At 40.7% G+C, this 19,989-nt stretch overlaps 1 long non-coding RNA gene across 3 annotated transcripts in view; it reads right to left on the bottom strand.

Annotated features, from left to right (window-relative positions):
• Positions 1-19,610, bottom strand: part of LOC114057082 — a 39,667-nt gene extending 20,057 nt beyond the window's left edge. For all 3 annotated transcript variants that reach the window (XR_003571126.1, XR_003571124.1, XR_003571125.1), the window contains exons 1-3: positions 18,574-19,610; positions 16,746-16,814; positions 7,794-7,919 (exon numbers count right to left, since the gene is read on the bottom strand). This is a non-coding gene — a long non-coding RNA (uncharacterized LOC114057082). The remainder of the gene's footprint in view (positions 1-7,793; positions 7,920-16,745; positions 16,815-18,573) is intronic.
• Between the last annotated feature and the right edge of the window lie 379 nt (positions 19,611-19,989).

Below are 19,989 nucleotides of genomic sequence, written 5' to 3'. Positions count from 1 at the left end.
GCCCCTGTCCTAAAGTATTCCATGTCCTAACATCAGATAGTATAATAGACTTCGCTAACTATGCAAACACCACTATTTAATGGCTGAATAGATCCATCTTTTATAGAATAGAAAGTAAGTATAACATGTTAATGTTAATATGAGGTGTAGTTCCTACATCAGGTACATTAAAATTAATCAAAAAAGCAGAAAGCCATTTGTTTGCATATTCTTTTTCAACTTCCCAACTAATTTCTGTCACTAACTAATACTTCTGCAGTTGTGTGGATGACTGTAACTATCTAACACTGAAGTACTGGGACAGTTTGCTACTCATTTAAATATAAAACACATAAAATACAAATATTTAAAATGAGGAGGCATTTTAATAGTATGCTATAGTAACATTCAGATATTAAAAAAAAAAAAAAGGCTATGGGAAAGTAAAATCACTCCAGTATTAAGCTGGGAGTTAATTGCAAATGTGGGGCACACCTGCACACTCTGTGAACAATCCTGCAACACCACACAAGGCAATTTCTGTGCTAAAGGATAGCTCTGCCTGCGGAAACACCCAGGAACACCTCTGGAGGTTGGATGAAGTCTTTTCTAAATTTGGCAGTCAGGAGCCTTTTAGAAGTAAAGTCATTAAGTAAAATTTACCTCAAAGGATACTGCAAATCAAGGGTGTAGATGAGACGATGTATGAGCCAAACTCAAGCTTTGCCACTGCCTCTCCTACAAGCAGGATCAGGCCTCCCTGTGCGCTTTTGTTTAGCTGAAATTTACTCTACAATAAATACTTATATGTTGCTGCAACATGATGTTTTATTGGGCTGCACTAGTTTACTAAAAACAGCAGGCTGGTAATAGCAGTGCTTGTGGTTCTGCCTGTAATTCATTTGTGCATGGTAATGCACAGGGAGAGATATGACACAAGATAATAAGGCAAATTAAAAAAACTACTAAAGTCAGTACCTGCAATATACAGTATATTAGGACCATGTTCAGACAGGCTGATTCTTTGGATATTTTTATATTTTGTTTTACCTTGGCAAAGTAATTCATTAGGTATTCGCTTGGGTAAAGAATAAATGAATATAGCATACATTACATCCTCACTTCAGTTGCAGAAACAAATCTTTCCTGAACCCGCCAATGTAATCTTCAGAGTTTTCGTTATATAAAACACCTCAAGAAAAATGCACCTTGGTAAGATTTACACTTTATTACTCTAATGATTCTACAAACACTGCCACAATGTGATGAAAGGCAAAGCAGTCCTGATCTGATTGAGAGCTAATAAAAATCAGTACTGAAAACTGAAAATAGCACCCTTATCATCTTTCTTTCATTTAGACCTGATTACTAGGGGATTATAATGCAATCACAGCTATGTGTGAGAGGTAGCTATGGGAACCAGTTTTAACTGTTTATCTAGCCAAAGATCTTAATTTAAGTTTGAACACTCTGATTCATTTATATGTAAGACACCAAGGAGACAAAATGCAGAAGAAACAGATGCTCACTTGTTCTTTCCATTTAACTTCATAAGCTACCAGCCAATTTGTCTTTCAGGGACAAAATTAATTTCTGATGACAATGTGAGCAAGTAATAAACTGGGAGTTCCTGTCCTGGGAAACTTGTTAAGGCCATGTAATGTTCTGGAGTTATTTAGAAAAAAACCAATTTGCTCATAGACTTGCAGGGACATCTGTAACAGAGTTTTCTTTGTCCCTGTGCTGTTACTCATTTCTGGGGGCTTTATGACACCTTTTCCAGAGGTTGATTTGAAAAAGTTCAAAAGGAAATATATTGCCCATTATTTCTTTCCTGTGGGGTATTTTCTTTTTCTCAGTCCGTTCCTTTTTCCCCCCCCTTCATATTCACAAATCATGCAAACCTCAACCCACTTGCTTTGCTACTTCCACACAGCCAGAGAAAGTAACCACCAGCCAGGAGGCCTACAAAATTAATCAAAAACTATCTGAGGAAAAGAGTTTGTTGGAAATTTCAAGGTAAGTACACACCTGAAAATATCTGATAGAGCACTGTGAAAATGTCTGTGGCACATTTAGGTGGAAGGAGCTTTGCCCATTAATGCTGTAAACTCTTTTAAGTTACCGTCATGAGCAGGGGAAAAAATGCCAAAATGAGGCAGGGAAAGAGAAAAAGAGAGAGAGATATGTCTTCCTAAGAGCTTGCATTGTCAGTATGGGCTGCAAGTACATGCTCCTGCATCACTTAACCAAAATGTTCCCCATCTTTCAGTATCTTTGCTGGCGCTATTTCCTCATTTTGGTATTTATTTCACATATACAGCTCTTTACTCTGGTAACACTTTTCTATCATTTGGCTCATTTATTGGGGTTTTATCCCCACCTGGCTGTCCCTCCGCATCTCAGGTTTTCTCTTAGGTAAATTCCTACAGTCTAATGTCTGTCCATTAGCACATTTAAAATCACCTCGTCTGCTGTGCTTAACATTCATTTACAGCTTATGTGCTTCACACGAACGTTCCTTTTCCAGCAGTTCTTTTGAAGAAAGTTTAAAGTAAGTTGCAAAATGTTTCTTTTTCATCTAAACAGGGAAATGAATTTAAGAAAGGAAGAGAAGAGCCTGAAGGTCTAGCTCTTTCAAAATTTAAACAGAATTCAAAACACTGTTGGAACACATCTGTCAGAGAAAGCATGAGAGCACCTGAATTTAAGAATGAATCTCATCCCTAACTCCTTCCTTGATAATAGCTTGCACGAACAGCACCTTTAAACCACATCAATCCCAGATGCTTTCCATCCATCCAGTTATTACTTCCCTTGGCACTGAAGTGCAACTACCTCTAGACTGAAGCTTCTCAGTGATGTGCAGCCTACTGTGCAGCACCACGTCTCACAACAAGAAGTGATTAAAACTATTCAGCTGAAATTATAAAACAAGGGGAATTTTAAACAAGTAGTTCAAACCCCAGCTCGTCCTGGATACTGCAGAGAACAATATTAACTCTTGATTTAAATACCAGATGGTTTCAAATACAAATTATAAGAATGAACTTTGGATAGGAAAAAAACTAAGAATTGAATGAAAATTATAAACTTTACAACGGTTCTGTTTGTATTTACAAAGCAAGACCTTACCATCCCACTGCCTGAGCACACAGGTAATGGCCTGGCTCTGTAGTTCAGCTGTTTCCTACTACTTTCCTCTACCTTCAGTTAGTTTGCAGTGATCAAGATGGAGCTTCGAGACACAACCACCCAGGTGTGGTGGCTTGGCCATCAGCTCAGCACCAAAAAGGTGTCGCCAGCAAGGAGAGCTGCAAACTTCTTACCAGTGGGACTCACATAAAACTTAAGTTCATCGCTTAAACAGCTATTTGCTTTCATACCATCCTTGCCACACAGCTTTGAAGGCTTTTATGCAAAGGCAGGATACATACTGAGGCTATACAGATGAAAACAGAGCATTGACTCATGTTTCAAGAACACAGAGTAAGGAAAGTTCACACACTTCAGGAAAAAAACCACATTTTGCAAATTAAATTAGTGCTTGGGAGAGAGATGAGATCAGTCAGTGCTCTGGCATCCTCTTTCACAGGGATCTGCAGCAGGGACATGACAGCAGAGCAGTGTTCATTTAAGGGGGAGGGGTGGGTGATGAGATTTCCCACCAAGACATTCCACAGGTTTGGGACATATTGATTACTGAGACAAATTTAATATAAAAGAATGTAAAGATATAAAAGAAAGACTCTGTCAGGAAGGTTTGACTGGTTATTTGTGAAACTCTGTGGCAATTCTGAAAATTTCTGCTGGCCTGCTGGGAAGCACAACAAGTCACAATGGGGAAAAAGCCAAGCAGTTTTCTGGGCTGCAGGTACAGGAGAGAGATGGCTGAGGGAGGGCTACAGTTTATATAATATTAATCCTCCACAAAGCACAATGTTAATTAACATGCAATTAAGGTAGAAAGTATCCTTGCTTAGATTTTAAAAATCCTAAACCAATAATGTGGCTTAGTCATAAAGTACAAATACTGGGAAAACTGAGCATTTCAGTCCACTTCACCAGTTATACAGAGTATCTGGCAAACTGACTCAGAAAGAGCAATTTAAGGTAGGGAAGTGCATAAAGGAGAGTGGGTGAAGAGTTGGGCTGGGGCAATTTTGGGAAACCTGTTCCACAGAATCACATCTGCCTCTTTATTCCCTATGAAAGTCTGAGATCTGACTCAATACCACAGTTCAAAATTTCTTAGATATATCTTTTAAAACCCTGCAGACCAGGAAGACATTAGTAGAACAATGAAAAAACTTGGCATCTCAATAACTCTATATAGTTTTCCAAAACCAAACAGATATTTTCCACTCTTCCACAAAACTCAATATAATACAATATATTACACATTTTTATGCAGAAAGACTTACATAACCTGCCTCCATTTCAATGAAGCTGTAAATTTGTGGGTTGGATATCTGACATGCAATTTTGATTAAGTAAAGAAGTGGGAATAGCACAGCTGGGCTGGAGTCGGTTGAGTCTGAGAAAAGAGAGTCTACAGGCCTCTCTAAAAAGCTCTCATCACAAAATGAACCTATAACATTGCCTTTATTGTACTGAACCTACAAGCCCAGAAGATGATAAGCTTGTTTAGGATGGGAGATGTTGAAGCAGGATGCCTGTGCCTTGGCCTGGTTTAGTGTTTTACAGATTGTAACCACTGTATTCCAACAACAACAGAAACAACAAGAGCTCCCTCAGCAGTATATTGGTGTCCAAATTGACAACACAAAATGGAAATGTTTCTTCTAGCTCAAAAAATTAGTGCAAAAAGCATATATGAGCTGTATGAGAACTGTGTCACTAATACCTCAGTCTTCAGTGAGATGATCCCAGATTGGTTCTGATCTTGGAGGGCATCAGATTTTGGAAGACCAACAAGTCAGCAGATGCTCATCCTTTCTGCAATGCCTCAGTAAAAACCAGATCTTTGTTTCACGGTGCATAACGGCTGTGAAATCCATGAAGCTCAGAATTCTCAAGGACTACAAAATAAAACCACTCCTGTGCAGTCCTAATACAGGAAATTCCAGTGTGAGGGAATGCAGCCTCTGTCCAACATACCACAACCAGCAGAAGAATGTGGCTTCAGAGGAAAAAACTTTCAACTGGTTCCTAGTGGGCTTAAGCATAAGTTGACTTTGTGTTACAGTAATAAGCCCACTGGTCCATTCAGTCATGGCTGTATTTCTGCTGGCCTTGCTGTGAGAGCAGCAGAGCCATGGTGGACAGCCCCGTGTGGGCCTGTGAGACCAGGCACATGAGAGACATGAAAAGGGTGATTTTCTTTTCCTGATGAGCTCAGGGGAGGCAGGCAGCACTGAGAAAGTCTCCCCCTCTGAGTGAAATTCATAAAAACTACCCTGAGGGTACTTGCTTCTCTCCCTCCTCATTAAGTCAGTAAAAACCATCAACACCAAACATATTAATTTAAGTAAGTAAAAAATATAAATTGAAACTTAATGCATATCATTGAGAAATGGTCTTCAGTGTCTTTGGCGTCTGGCAAGACTGCCAGCACACACGATATTGTCCGTACCTGTCCAACGGCAACCTGACATTGAGACCTAAGATCCAAACCATAGAGACCACAAGTGGCCTTCAGAGATAAGGATTCTGCAAATGTTGGGGAAAAAAGGGAAAAGATGAGAATTGAACCTTGAACCTGGCATAGCTCCAATAATGACATCTTAGAGTCTAAAACTCTCGTCTTTTCTCTGATAAAAACGTGGCAACAGAATGCAAAAGATGTGAACTTTGGGTCTGAGACTCCCTCTGAAGTGGTTCAAGCACAGTGGCACTGTGCCCGGGGGCATTGCAAGGGTGGTGGCAGAATGTGCGTAAGGGTGCAGGGCACAGTGTTTGCCCTTTCCTTCCCTTCCAGTTCATACCCGCCTCTGTGGCACAGGGCAGGATCAGTATGGACACACCTTGTGCTTTAAATTTTTTGACTCACAACAGTCCCTTACAGAGCTGTGCCAACTCAGCTGTAGTAAATCTAGTCTTTTAGGTTTAATCATATGATAAATTTTAGCCAGTTATCACAAAAGTAGAATCCCCTGCCACACTTTTTACATCACCCAGGTGAAAGCCAACAACTTGAGAGCAACTGTTACCAACACATGAAAGCTTGGTTGTTCCAACTAGATGAAAGGAGCCAAACCCGAGACAAGTATTTTGTCAACCCTCATGGGGAATCTTGTAAAGCCATCTCCCATCCTGTAACTGCTCTGTGGTTAAATAGTAGCTTCAGTTCTCTGATGTTGCAATCCAGCACCTTTCACAGGCATTAAATTCCCTCTAAATTAATTCTAAGGAAAAAAAATGCTTTCTGCACAGAGGTATTTCCATTGCCCAGTTATTTTATATGAATCTGATAACTAGTTTCCTGCTACAGAGATTACATCTTGAATATCTAATGCCAATTTGGAAATTTTTTAGGCAAAATAAAAATAGATCTAAAATACAACACACAGAGTTTAGCTAAGTGCAGAACATTAATGCAAGGCATGATTGGAAAAACAGCAAATAAATTGGAGGAGGGGAGCAGATTCAACGGCTCTCTCTCATGGTTAGTACATACTGTAACTGGTCATTCAGATATTTCTGGTTCTGAAAGAACATTTTTCTTAGCATAAAAATCTCAGAGTTCAACGATTTAGAAAAAAAAGTTAGAAAGAAGGATAGAGTGCAGCCAAAGGATAGCCTTTAACAACCGTTTCAAAATGAAATCTAAATATGCTTACATATTAGATAAATGTTGGCTTCCAGGGAAGCTTTACAACACTTTAATTCCATCCTGGACTGGGATATATGGAAATGTTTTGAATTTCCATAAGTCCAGAGCTCTCTGCTAAGCACACAAGCTGATATTTCTATTCATATAATAGAAGCTATTTTTCCCATGAAGAAACTCACTGGGCTCTCTTTGGCGACTTTCTTTTTTTTTTCTTTTGAGCTGCAGTACAATTTTATAGGACTACAGAATAATTACTCTTCTTGTATTCTCATCAGCTACTGATAACTCAACTGCCCTATTTTTTGCAACATGGATTCAAGGATCTTTTTTTTTTTTTTTTAAATGTCAGAGGGTTTTTTCCCCCTCTCATTACTTAAAACTCAGCAAACATAAGGAGTTGCATATAGGTCACACATGTTCAGTTTCATGCCCCCCTTCCATAGCAAGTTCTTTGGAAGTTTTTCTTATCCTTCATAGCCAAACCAGCAGTGGCCAGTCCATGCTCTATGGCTCATCACACACCTCATGCACAAAACACCTGTAGAATAGACCAATTGAGGCCAGCCTCAGCTTTCCCTAGCCTAAAATATTGTAAGATGAGACCCAGTGAGTTGTCTGAAAGGTGCAATGACCCAGGGAAAGTGTGGACAATCGTATTGCCTACAACAGATGAGGAAAAGGCAACCCTGAAGTATAAAGTCAGAGAATATGCCGAGCTGGAAGGGACCCAAAAGGATCACGGAGTCCAACCCTTAGCGCTGAATGGGCCCATCCACAAGAGTCACGCAATGTGCCTGAGAGTATTGAAGTCGAAATGGTCAGATCTAGCTGTGATTTGCAGATACCTGGGAAGAGCAGATGGGTTCCTGATTCAGAGACACGCTAGGCATCCCTCCATTTGTATTTTGTCTTTGTTCATATGCAAGTGGAAATTATTAAAACATCCTGTAAATGGCTAAATCAATCAATGATTCTTAACAAGAAACAATATATCAAGAAATGCCTCTTGACACTGTACCTTCAGGCTGTTGCAGGCAGCCCGTTTCTCACTGCTGGCCCCTCTCATGCTGTGGCAGGCTCCAGCTCTCACACAGCAGCTGGCAGTGTCCTGTCTTCTCATGCTGTCCCACAGCTCCTTGAAGACCTGGAAACAAAGAGGCACTGGTTCTTTCCCAGGCAAGACTGCTCAGCTGCTGCTCCATGGGTACCAGCAGCTTAACACATAAATTCATCTTGAGGAAAGTAGAAATGTGGAGTCCTCAGGCTGGTAGGTCCAGCCTGCAGTGACCATGGGCACTGGTGATGACAACCTTTTTACATACACAGACTTACAGTATTTATTTGCAGGCAACAGAGAGTAACAGGTCTACAGCCAACCAATAATATTTTGTAGAGCTGATGCCATTTGTCATATATCAAAGCTTGGGTTTAATGCTAAACCTAAGGATGTTCCAGCAAAGCAAATTTCACCTTTTGTGGTCTTCAAGACAGTTACCTGAAGAGTTGCATAAAAGTTGGTTTAATTATTTTACTATAACTTTTCCTTTATATTAGCCTTCTTTTTCAGTCTCTGTGTTCGAAGTTGAAGGAAATTACATGAAAAAGCAAAAGATAATTAAAGTAGGATTCATAGCAAAGAGACAAGGCACACTGACTTTAAATGTACCTAAAATTAGGGAGGAACTTGAAGGCCAAAAAAAATGTGTCACGATGCTAAACAATTTTCACAACTTGTCATTGATTATGATGCCTTTAAGCAAGTCCATCACCAAAGGCTGTTCTCTGTCACTGAACTCAAAACCCTGTACAATGTTTTTGTCTGGTCTATCTCTCCATGGCTGATGTCTTTTAAGACAGAAGGAAGATCTTATCAAACAGGAGAGATTAGGAACAGCAAGAACACCTGCTCAGCAAGTAGATATGAGTCTGGAGAGACACCCTCTCCTGACAAAAGCACATCCTACAGATATGTGTTAAAATGGGTGAGATGACTATTTTTAAAAGCTGAAAAACCATTTGGCTTCTGCAGACTCAAAGGTGATTCAATGCTGTAACTGCTCACTGGGCAGGGACACCTGCAAATCTTTTAGTATGGCTGCCCAAGCAGTAGCCCAGGAAGAGTAGCTTTCACAATTTGGCAACTGGATGTGGAGATAATCATGTGGATGTGGGCCTTGACCTCTCTGCTTGACCAGATAATAGAACAAAAAAAGAGGAAGATGGAAAGGAGATACTTGATCTTTTTGGGTAATTGTGACTTGCAGTTTATTATCACACTCAAGTTGAACGTCAACAGGTTTTGGGTTTTTTTGTGAATTTTTAAGGAAAATTGATAACATCAGCAGTCAGCTATCTCCTATTGCCACTCTCTTGGTTCCTAACACAACTACTAATTCAGACCTGATATACCCCCTCTGATCGCTTTGGGCCAAGGTCTGGGCTAACAGAAAATGATTGCAAAAGAAGACAACTGAGAAGAGGTTGTCCTGGGCCATAGCACTAACCTTTTGCACAGTTGGAAACCCACACTATTGATGTGGTATTGCCCCCTGTATTCCCCCCACTGCCAAGCACAGTGACTACTCTGGCCAGATGGCTTGTTCCCTGGATGTCGATACCTGCTCACATCAGCCCTTGCATTTTCTCCAGTGTCAGGGAGAGGTTTCTCCACCTTTGAAAGACTGAAGTGGATACCTCATTAGGCCTTGATTATCCTCAAGCAATTGCTTAGATTTCTGCCCTATTACCAATCTACCTTTTTTAGTAGGGGTCGTGGAATGGGCAGTGGCTGTCTTGTCTTCGTTATAATGCATCATTTGAAACTTTTCAATTAAGCTTCAGATCAGGCCACAGTACCGAGACCACTTTAACGAGGGTGAGTAATGACCTTGTGCTGCACGTGATTTCTGGCACACCATCAGTTTTAATTCTTCTTGATCTTACTGTAACCCTTTGATACTTTGGATCAAGGGTTCTCTTGAAATGCTTTAAGCACATCGTAGGACTTCCAGGGACTGTTCTGACATGGTTTCTATCCTACTTGTCTCAACATAACCAGACTGTCACCTGTAAGTTTTCCATATAAATTCAAATTGCCAAAGATTAAAAGGGAACTGAAAATCTGGCCTGTGTGCAGAACCAGGGAAATCTGGTGTGGGTCCCCAGAGTGAGCGAATCTAAGGAGGATTCTGCTATGAGAGCAAGGTAACCCCTTTGATGTGCCATGCCCAAGTACAGCAATGCTATGATTAGAACAGAAAGCTACATTATGCTGGAGTAGTGAATTTAATAAGAACTACTGAGAGAGAGAGACTTCCAGAAATTTAGATTTCCCAGTTAATGCCAATCTTTACATTACATCTAGGCGAAACTAAAACTCTGTGGTTTAAAACACAGCATAGACCCTCATCCAGTTAAGCCAGTAATAGAAACAACACTGATAGCAGCAGGATAAAGGTCTCACCTTTGAATTAAGGGCTATTTGAACCCAGATCCAAACCCAAGCGTCGTAGCTGGAATCAATTTATAAACAGGCTCTGTATGGACAAAGAAGATCAACCTTGGTATATTCAAGGTGCTTTCCTAAGTCTTGGAGTCTATTGAACCTGGCTTCCTTCTCCTGTGAGAAGGAACAGCATCTAACTAGAAAATTAATCTTAGAAAGAGTTTTCCAGAAACCCCTTGACTTCTCCAAGGTTTGTAGGCTCCTAATGGCTGACACAAAACCTCCATGAGCATGAGCCAATGAAACAGATACAGGTTTGTTAATAAAAACCCATATAATGCTTCTCATACAAACTCATAAAACTCATATAATGCTTTTAGGTATTAATGTTTCACAGTATCTGGATGCACAAATCCTCAAAACACAGAGTCCTTTTCAATAGGAGCAATCGGTTCCTACTAACAGCGTGAGACCAAGCAGCAGATGTCCTGAGGGGCCAGACTCAGCATCCACAAGGGAGAGAAGCAGCTACAAGCCTCAATCCCAAACTATGGATAGTACCACCAATTTACCTATTGAGGAGACAGTGAGAATGGGACTGCAGCCTGTGCCCTGCAGGCAGGTATGTGGGAGCCTGTGCTGTTTGGCCCTTGGCCCTGGTCTGTCACAGTGACTGAGCTTGTTGAGCTTGCCAGAGGGGGGTGAATTTTCAGGTAGCTGTTGTCATCTTCCCTTCAGACATCCCAAAAGCTTCTCTCTTGGCTTACAAGGCACATCCTGGCCTGTTATGCCAGGATAGGCTGATTTACATCTGAGAAGGGTCTCACAGGCTGCCTACAAACAGAGCAAAGCAAGGAGATGTTTAACAGTTCCCCTCCTGCTACAGTTTTGACATTGCCACCCTTAAAAGCAATGGACTGAGCTACTTAAAAACTACCTTTTTTTTTCTTTTTTTCTTTTTTTTTTTTTTTTTTTTTTTTTTTTTTTTTTTAAATTCTTGAAGCTTCTCTTACATGCAGCATAAGCTGGGTTTATCTGCAAGGGTAACAGAGAAATTCATGTGTTTTATTGCAGTTGGATGGTACTACCAGGGAAGTGAAAAAGCTTTCAAAGTTGCTATCAATCACTTGATATATGCAGGAATTGATTTTTATTGATATGCCTCTAGTCACCAACTGAAATGGTTTGTCTTTCATTATACCCTTTACAGGAGGCCTTTTTCACTGCACTTGCCTGGTGGCTTCTGCAGAGCTGGTAACATTGAACAAAACTCATTTCCCAAACCAAGCTTATTGGATGGAATATACAATTTTTTCCTGGGATGTAGCAAGCAGAAAATGCTCTCATCTGACACTGTCTTGGCTGCAAGAAGAGCAGATCAGCAGTACCATTAGTGTCCTACAATAGCATGCACAGATAAGAGGTGAGGGAACCCAATGGATTTCACTGTAGACAAAATTATCATCACTGTGTCAAGACTGACTTCTTTGTTAGCCTAACAGGGTCACACCTATTAGCATGAAAAAAGGCGGGGGTCATTTAACACAACCCTATTTACTGTGCACTGGAAACACACCTTCCAGCTCCTGCGAGTCTTAACAAAGCTGCAAAGAGCAAATCACAGCAGTGTGCTGTATCCCTGTCTCAGGTCCTCAAGGCAGCAATTATAGAAAATGGTTGTGTTATTGCCACATTTCAAAGTCAGAGTATGGCCACACTAATGTGTGGCTCTAAACTCAGCAGAGCTTGATCTATTAAACGCATAAAGCGGTCTGTGTGTCAGAGGAGTCTGGCCTAATCAGGGGACAGAAACCCCAAACTTCCAAATTCAAAACGCAGATTTCTTTGGCTATTTGACCAATACTTCAGAGCACATCCATACATTTTAAATTTCACAGTCTAATAGGAATACATAGCAATGCTCCTTTCAGAGGTGTTGCATTGATTAATAAGCTTGTCACCGAGGATGGAAATTGCTACATAAGTGTTAAGCACTGTTAACGAACAGAAAACAATTCCATACATTCTGGTGGAATCAAGAGAACTTCAGCAAAAACTATTAGTTTCATTTGCATTTGTACTCTGTCTGATGATAGTGATCAAGCTGGTGAAAGTTATTTCAAATGCTAGTTATGCTCCATGCCTGCAGAAAAAATTAAAGTGAAAATTCTGGCTCACAGGATAGAATTATGTCTACTGAAAAGATCTTTAATTTCTGAAATATATAGACAGCACAAACAAATATTTCTCTCATCAAATTTGCACACACCTCAGTGATATTTAGCTTAATAACTGTTCAAAGAAAGAGTAGTATTGATGAATTTAAAGTACAGAACCACATTCTGCAGGGAAACTATTTATGCTTTCCATTTCTGCTGCATATCCTCATTAAGGGCTCAGGCTTCTTGGCAAACTAGTGTACATCTGTTTTAGGCACTTCTAGCTCAGTTTTTCTGTGATTCACCTTCAATGCCACATCACCAATGTGAAATACTATGGACCACCTGAGACTTTCCTGGCACAGGAAATGGCACTGATTTTAGATTCTCAGGAGTCAAACTATGATTTTACTCAAATAAACCAACTTGATGAATCTCTGTATTTCCAGATTGTATTATCCTTCCTGTGAATACTTCTTGTGACAGAGTTTGGGATTAGAAACTACATCCTTAAACTCACATTTCTATGCCATTGTCATAAACCTATGATTTCTCTTGATCAGATTTGTAAATAAATACACAAAAGCAGTTGAGCAAGACTGGAGGCTTCTGCCTCCAGGACTTCCAGAGAAGAGGTCTGCTGAGTTTGTGAGCTAGCAGATGGGAGGTTGCAAGAGTCTCAAGAACATAGGATAGTTCTCTGACACTGGCCTGCTCTGTGATGAATCAAATCATTTTACCTCCAGATCTTTTCCTTTTTGCTTCTTCTGGGCACCAAGGCTGACTCTGAATTTATGCTGGTGCTGCGTTTCCCAGCACAGTGGGGTTTGAATGGCTCTATGTGCTGTTAGAGTATGGCTTTCTCTCTGTTTCCTTTGTTCTAACCAACCATTTAGAGACAGAGAGAGATTTATCTCTCCTTTCATTACATTTCTATGGAAAGAAAAAAGCAAAAAAAACCCCTAACAGGCATAACTACTTGACTTATTTGTACATGCCCATTATGTTGAGGGATGTGCTGTGCATGTACTGTGCATTGCTGAAAACGTAAGGTAGCTGTGAAACATGATGTTCTTGTGCTTACCCGCTCTTTGCCTTTAAAAGAAGATCTGCAGCCTAAACAGGCAGCTTTAAGAACTCTCCTGACTCAGTTGTAATCAAGATACCATCTACTTAAATAAGCATTTGTACTCCCAGTGATTTTAGGAGATGAATTACTGATCTTATTACCATAGTAAATACCCTTGAGGCAATGCACAGGCCAACAGAATATTGCTTTCTGCTGGTACAGTACCCACTTCCAGGAGAACTCCAGGAGTATTTCTAGCCATGTGGTAATAATAAAAGATTTGCTTAGACTATATTTGCCAGAAAGTTCTATTTGCAGAAGGGGCTTTTAAATCTTTGACACTGTTCATGGGAAACAGCTTGTCAGATCCGAAAATATTCCTACCGGCTCCTGTATATCAGCCTTACTACCGGGGAAAAGACATTTTCAGGTGGCACAGCTCAGTGCCAAGCAGAGAAAGTTTTCAGCTGACATGATGAGTGGCAGAGCAACATTACCTGGAGAGGCAAAAGCAGCTCTTGCCTGGCAGCAGCGGAGCAGCATGCAGTGTCCTTTGAGGACAGTCCCCCTTCCATGCACAGCTCTGTGTCCGGGCAGGCAGCGGGAGCCAGAGAAGGACAGGGAGTGACGGTGTGTGGGAGGCCTCCAGCTCAAGCACACTCCATTTATTTATCACTGAACCATCATCTGGTCAACAGGAAAAGTTGATAAAACTGTTGCCTCCAGGGCTCCGTTCTCCTTGGGAATAATGAAAAGGTGAAGCTGGTTAAGGTCAGTGCACAGGAGGCCCTATTGAAGGTGGGAGCAGGTTGGCCATGAATTACTGAGCATCATCTGGTATCCCAGATAAGCAGAACGGGTAAAAGACTAGGCAGGCTCTACAATAAGGGATGGATTTAATTAACAATTGCACAGAGGGAACAGACCGTAGCATTCTGGCATGAGGACATTCTACATCTGACAGTTGCTTAAAGAGACAGGGAGCACCCTATTATAAAAAATATACAACTCCTTGATGTATTTTAAAAATTACACAAGAAACAATAACATATTGTATTACCCCATCTCTCCAGAGCTGCCTGGTTACACCAGCACTGAGCACTGCAGGCTTTCTGCAGATATGCTGCACTGGGGCCTATTTAAAAACATCAGTCCAAACTTGGTTGCAAAAGTACAACATTGCTGAAGTCAGGGGGTTGTGCAGATGTAACTAAAGGCAGATGTTGATCCATATTAACTAAACTATTAAATACATCAATCTTACCCAACCATCTGACGCCTTGTCCCACTTCCCAATATTTTGTTTCCCAAAAGTTTATTTAAATTCAGCCAGCTGACAATTTGCAAGCTTCTGGGTAACCCCTTTTTTCATTATTTCTGGCTTCCCCCTTCCTCCTTTTAGAGTTATTACTTTAATGTTAAGTGAATCTTCTAATTATTTTGAAAGTTCAAGATGATCATCACTGCACAGTTCTAGCTGTTTCACTCTTCAGATGGTAAAAAACAGCAAAAAAACACCCAAGGAAAGAAGCTGAAACAAACTAGAGTTCAATTCTTATTTCTTTTCACATATGTGTTAGAAAAACAATTAATTAATGCACAAGCTCTTTAATTCGTGTCTGCGTTCAAAGAAATGCAGACAACCGGCTTTGATGATCCCAGCCTCAGTTCCAGCAGGTGTTTAACCACATCCCACAGATCAGTGCAGCTCAGCTTCAGTGGATGGACTCTCTTCTCAGGGAGCCAAGCATGGGACACACCATTGCTAAAATGAACATATATGGAAAACAGAACAGTACATCCCTGAACACACCTGCCTGAGTAAACAACCTCTGTCCTTCATTCACCTGAATAAAGCATTGCCCAGTCATTGGAAACAATAAATGGGGGGGGGGGGAATTATTTACTAATCAGTCTACAGGAAAAAGGGCTCACAGAGTTCAGAGCTTCCCTGGTAATGCAGGTAATGGTGGTAATGCAACTGATTTCCTATGTTACTACACCAGCTTTGAGACCCTACAATATGAATTATTCTGGACCTTTTTCACCAAGGATAAGCAAGACCCACCACTGGATCCTTGTCTTTTTCTAAATACTATTTTTTACTAGAGCCCATCCTAGGGCTGTAGAAGTAGATTGCCTTTTCTGAATCATATTTAAAAATCAGTGCTGTAAAATGTACCCCCCCCCCAAAAAAAAAAGGCCATAGAAAAGGTGTGACTTGAATGAATAAGAATTTTTTGAATGAATAGAGCCCTTAATATTTAGTTTTGCCTAATGAAGTAAGGCATGAATGTAAAAGGATTGCTATTCCCGTAACATTCAATTCACAGACACAAAGTGTAATTCATGGAACCTGGCTTTAATTTTTTCTCATATAAATAATTAATGCTGCATTTTAAAATGTCTTATTTCTTAATCAGCTAATTTGACTGAGAAACAAAGATGCCTTTATTTTCATTTTCCTTGACTAGAGTTACTGTAGTAAAAGGTCCCCTCTAGCTTTGGCCTTCACTCCCAAGTTTGCTGATGCCAATTAGTTTTCTAAAGTTACTATTTTACAAAATGTTTCTCACTTTTTAAAAAATGTAATTGAATGTCTGTACATCACAGACTTTCTTGTGTACAGACACAGGGTGTTAAACATTCTTTGGGTTGACTTGGGTCAGCTTTAAAAAATTTCAGACACTGAAACTTGAGAAGCAGTCGTGTGCTAGTGTTTTCTCCACATCCTGTTAAGTATTAAGTGGTTATTTAAAATAGAGTTGTTATACTCAGCAACTGACTTAAAGTGCTTGATATAGTTTACAAGACGATTAATTAAATGAGAGCATAGCATGTGATGCACATGTATTTCCATAATCATTCACATTGGCCTATAGTTGCCCTTTAATTTTCATACTAATTAAAGTAACACATTGAACTGCAAATTGTAAATGGCTGCATTTCTCAGATGTTAACACTGATGGAAGCTGAATGGTGAATAAAAAAACCCCAAGAATTAAGCAGAGTGTTTTTTGACTCTGATCCATTCAAGTTTCCCTACTCATTCCATTACTGGACCATGTCCACATTTTAACAAGACTGAATTTTTTCTGTGTTCTCAGATCCATATTTTTCTGAGGTACCATGTGTGTATTTTTTTGTGTTGTGGTGTCTGGTTGGTTTTCATCTGATACAATAGAGCAGTTATCCAGGGTTCACAGTTACAGATTAGGTTTTTGAAGTGGTGGTGGGACTGAGGTTTGTAATCTGATGGGCAGAAAGAAAGAAAACCTATTTCACCAGTAGTTTTACCTCTTAATTACATCTGACCCATTATCCTCCTTGATTCTTGTTCAAATCTTAACGCAGCTGACTCGGAACCTGAAATGCAAACCAGAGGGCTGCATTTTCAGGTTGCATCAAGGAAGGGAGAAGTTACTCCCTAGAACATTTATTGGGATTTGGAACAGAGAAGAAACAGATAGGAACAATTATCCCATGGCTCACATGGCTGCTGGCATTTCAACTTGACACATGCTCTGATGGGGACCACTGCATCCGCCTCAAGCAGTCTCTAGCATGTAATGGACATATGGTAATTGCTATTGAATGAGAAGTAACCTTGGACTATAGGCATATGAAAGATACCTTTAAAAAAATCCTTGACAAAAAAACCCTCTGTCAGGGCCAACAGCTCAAAAATTAACAACTAATCACTGCTTTCAATGTGTCCTCCATCTAATTGCTTCCATGATGAGGTGGGGTTTTTTTTCCCTTTCAGAAATGAGCATTATAAAAGATTTCTTTTTAATTTAAAATGAAAAATTCCTCCACTCCCAGGTGACCTATCCAAGAGAAAAAATAATAAGCACTCGATTGCTCAGAGAGCATCAGCTCTCACACACATTACAAGGCAGAGTGTTCATGCTCCCTTACACCCCCCACCCTGCTCCCTTCCTGCAGTGTGTCCTATCTCCAGATCCTAACTTGGCTTGGTCCAAGATCTTATTTGTTAAAATTAACTTTCAGATCAGGCTGGAGTCAAGGTACTTGGCAAGGAGGAGAGGAACCAAGATTGCAAGGAAGGGAACAGCTTTGAGAGGCAGAGGGAAGCTGTAGCCCAAGCAGAGGTTTTTGTGGAGTGACAGCAGGACACAGCAGCACAGCCAGGTTTGCTCTCAGTTTTGTCACAGCTGTCTCGAGCACAGTACTGTCCCCAAGTCCCTTGTTGGGGGCCACACAAAGACTTCTCTTACATCTGCCCCCAGCCTCCCCAGGCTGCAGCCCGTCAGAGCTGAGGTCCTGCTCCTGCCTTGGTGGGGGCACCCCAATGTGACTGTTCCCATAATATGCTTTATTTCAGCAAAAGTCTTCTGAAGTTCAGCCGTGGCAATGCTGAACAGCCACATATTGCAAAATGAATGGAGTCACGCCGAGGGAAGAATGATAGACTATGGTAATAATGCAAGACCTTTTTTCCCCCTCATAAACCAAATTTCCCATACTTTTCTGGAAGATTAATTTAGATTTAGGGAGGTTTCAACTGAGGTACTGGAAAAAAAGGCTCTAAATGCAAGGTTGGTTTCTACCTGACCTTAACTACTAGCTACCACTGCTCCAGTACATTTCTATATAAAATCTACAGGCACTTCAGCTTAATTACCTAAGGATTCTATAAAAAAATGCCTTTAAAATATTTTAACTGCAAATCTAGGTTTTCTGAGCACTACACAACAGTGGTATCATCCATTGACTAATTAACCACTTATTTGAGTAAAAAAAGAAACTCTCAGCTACATGGACACAGTTCTGCTTGCCTTAAGTAGATGATGCATGTAAACATGTGCACATACAGAATTAAGTAGTAATTTGAGTTTGTTGGATTTTGTTTTTCCTTTGATACTGGTTGCTGTAAATGTAACACCAGATTTATTTTCAAGTTTACCCTCCAACTCTATTGTAAGAAAGAAGGGATTATAAAGGGGGGAAAAATCCAAGAAGAAGAAGCTCTTGAAGCTTTCTGACTCATATGACACAAAAGGACTGCTATGCTTCCAAGTGGGAGATTCAGTTGACTCTTCCATTTGGACACAAACCCCCCTCTCCCTCTCTCAGTCCCCTAACTTGCATTTGCACTCACCTCCAAGAAAGAGTGGACTCTCTCTTCCACTGTTGCAGCCTGCAGATTGCCTCAGATGGGATACGGCTGGAGAGATGCAGTTGGGTGATGTCAGTTGCTGGCAGGGCAGTTTGCTTTGCAGAGTGCTGGGCTAACACTGCAGCCCCCACGGGACCACGAAGCAAGGAGGAATAAAAGCAGGTCTGAGCAGGGCTGCTTCAGCTCAGCAGGGTGCTGGCCATCCGGGAAGGGTGCTTACAGGAAAGCCAAGGACCTGGGAAGTCTTTCATCTTTCCAAAATCAAACCCTTTTTACATAGGCTCATGACAGCTGGTTATGATGAGCAAATTAAAACTAATTTAAAAGTTACTCTTGGGCACAATTGTCAGGCTTTCATTCAGGAAACTCTCTAAACAAGCACTTAAATTTAAGCAGGTGCCTAAATCCCACTGAACACAGTAGGATTTATACACCTGTTTTAGTGCTTTCCTGGGCAGCGATGGCCCTCAGCAAGTGGTATGTCATATCCCAGGAGTTACAAAGTCCAGGTGTCTTATTTTCATCCAGGCTTAATTGCCAGTGCCCAGCCAGCACTAGAATCACACCACCCCTAACCAGATTTTTATTTTAGTGCATATCCTGTCGTACTGAAACCTGCCGCAGCCCCACAGGCAGCTCTCCTGCTAACGAGCTGCAGCATAGAAATCTGAGCATGAGAGCTATCTAAGAAGGTTTACACTCACAAACTGCCACCGTGGATAGCAATGCTGTTCCGTCAAGACGTAAATAGCACATTGAGCCATTCCTTGAAGTTGCAGCTGGGGCTTTTTTCCCTTCTTTATTCTTCTGAAGACTGTCATTGCGGCCCTGGCACAGCAGGGATAGCACCGGGAGCCTCAGTGCCAGAAGTCCTCTCCTACTGCAGAAGCAGAGTGTGGTAAGGGTGCACATTTGCGGTAACCTCCCTTTTACAAGATACAGATGAGCCTGCTCAGTGGCAAAATTAGCATGCCGGGAACAGCTCTTCTCACCCTAGAGTGGCAAACTGCAAAGCTGATAGGAGGAGAAGGGAAAGGAAAACAGCAGGTTGGCAATATGACAAGTAGGGTGAAGTATTTTTTTGAGCATTAACACTGACCTAGGCAAGACACAAAGCTGAAAAGTAGCAAACATTTTCAATGAAAACCCTCCATGTTTCATAAACTTTGAGTCATTCTTGTTACTTAATTGAAAAGCAAACCCAGAGTTTTCATTTCTCTTTCTTCACTGGCAACAGGAGGATGGGAAAGGAAACAGAAAAAGAAAAGGTCACCACTAAGCTTTCTAAGGTCTTTCCTTTTGATACTGTGACTTGTTTCAGTTATTTTTTCATTACTTATTTTCACTAAAATAGAAGGTCTCCAGGAAAGCATTTGCTTTGGTTAAAACCAAAATTAA

Source organism: Empidonax traillii, unplaced genomic scaffold (genome assembly GCF_003031625.1).
Source record: "Empidonax traillii isolate 1590-97213 ecotype Southwest subspecies unplaced genomic scaffold, ASM303162v1 scaffold114:size1751661, whole genome shotgun sequence".
Taxonomy (NCBI): Eukaryota; Metazoa; Chordata; class Aves; order Passeriformes; family Tyrannidae; genus Empidonax; species Empidonax traillii.
Note: the sequence above shows the minus strand (reverse complement) of the source record. Positions and strands in the feature narration are given on the sequence as shown.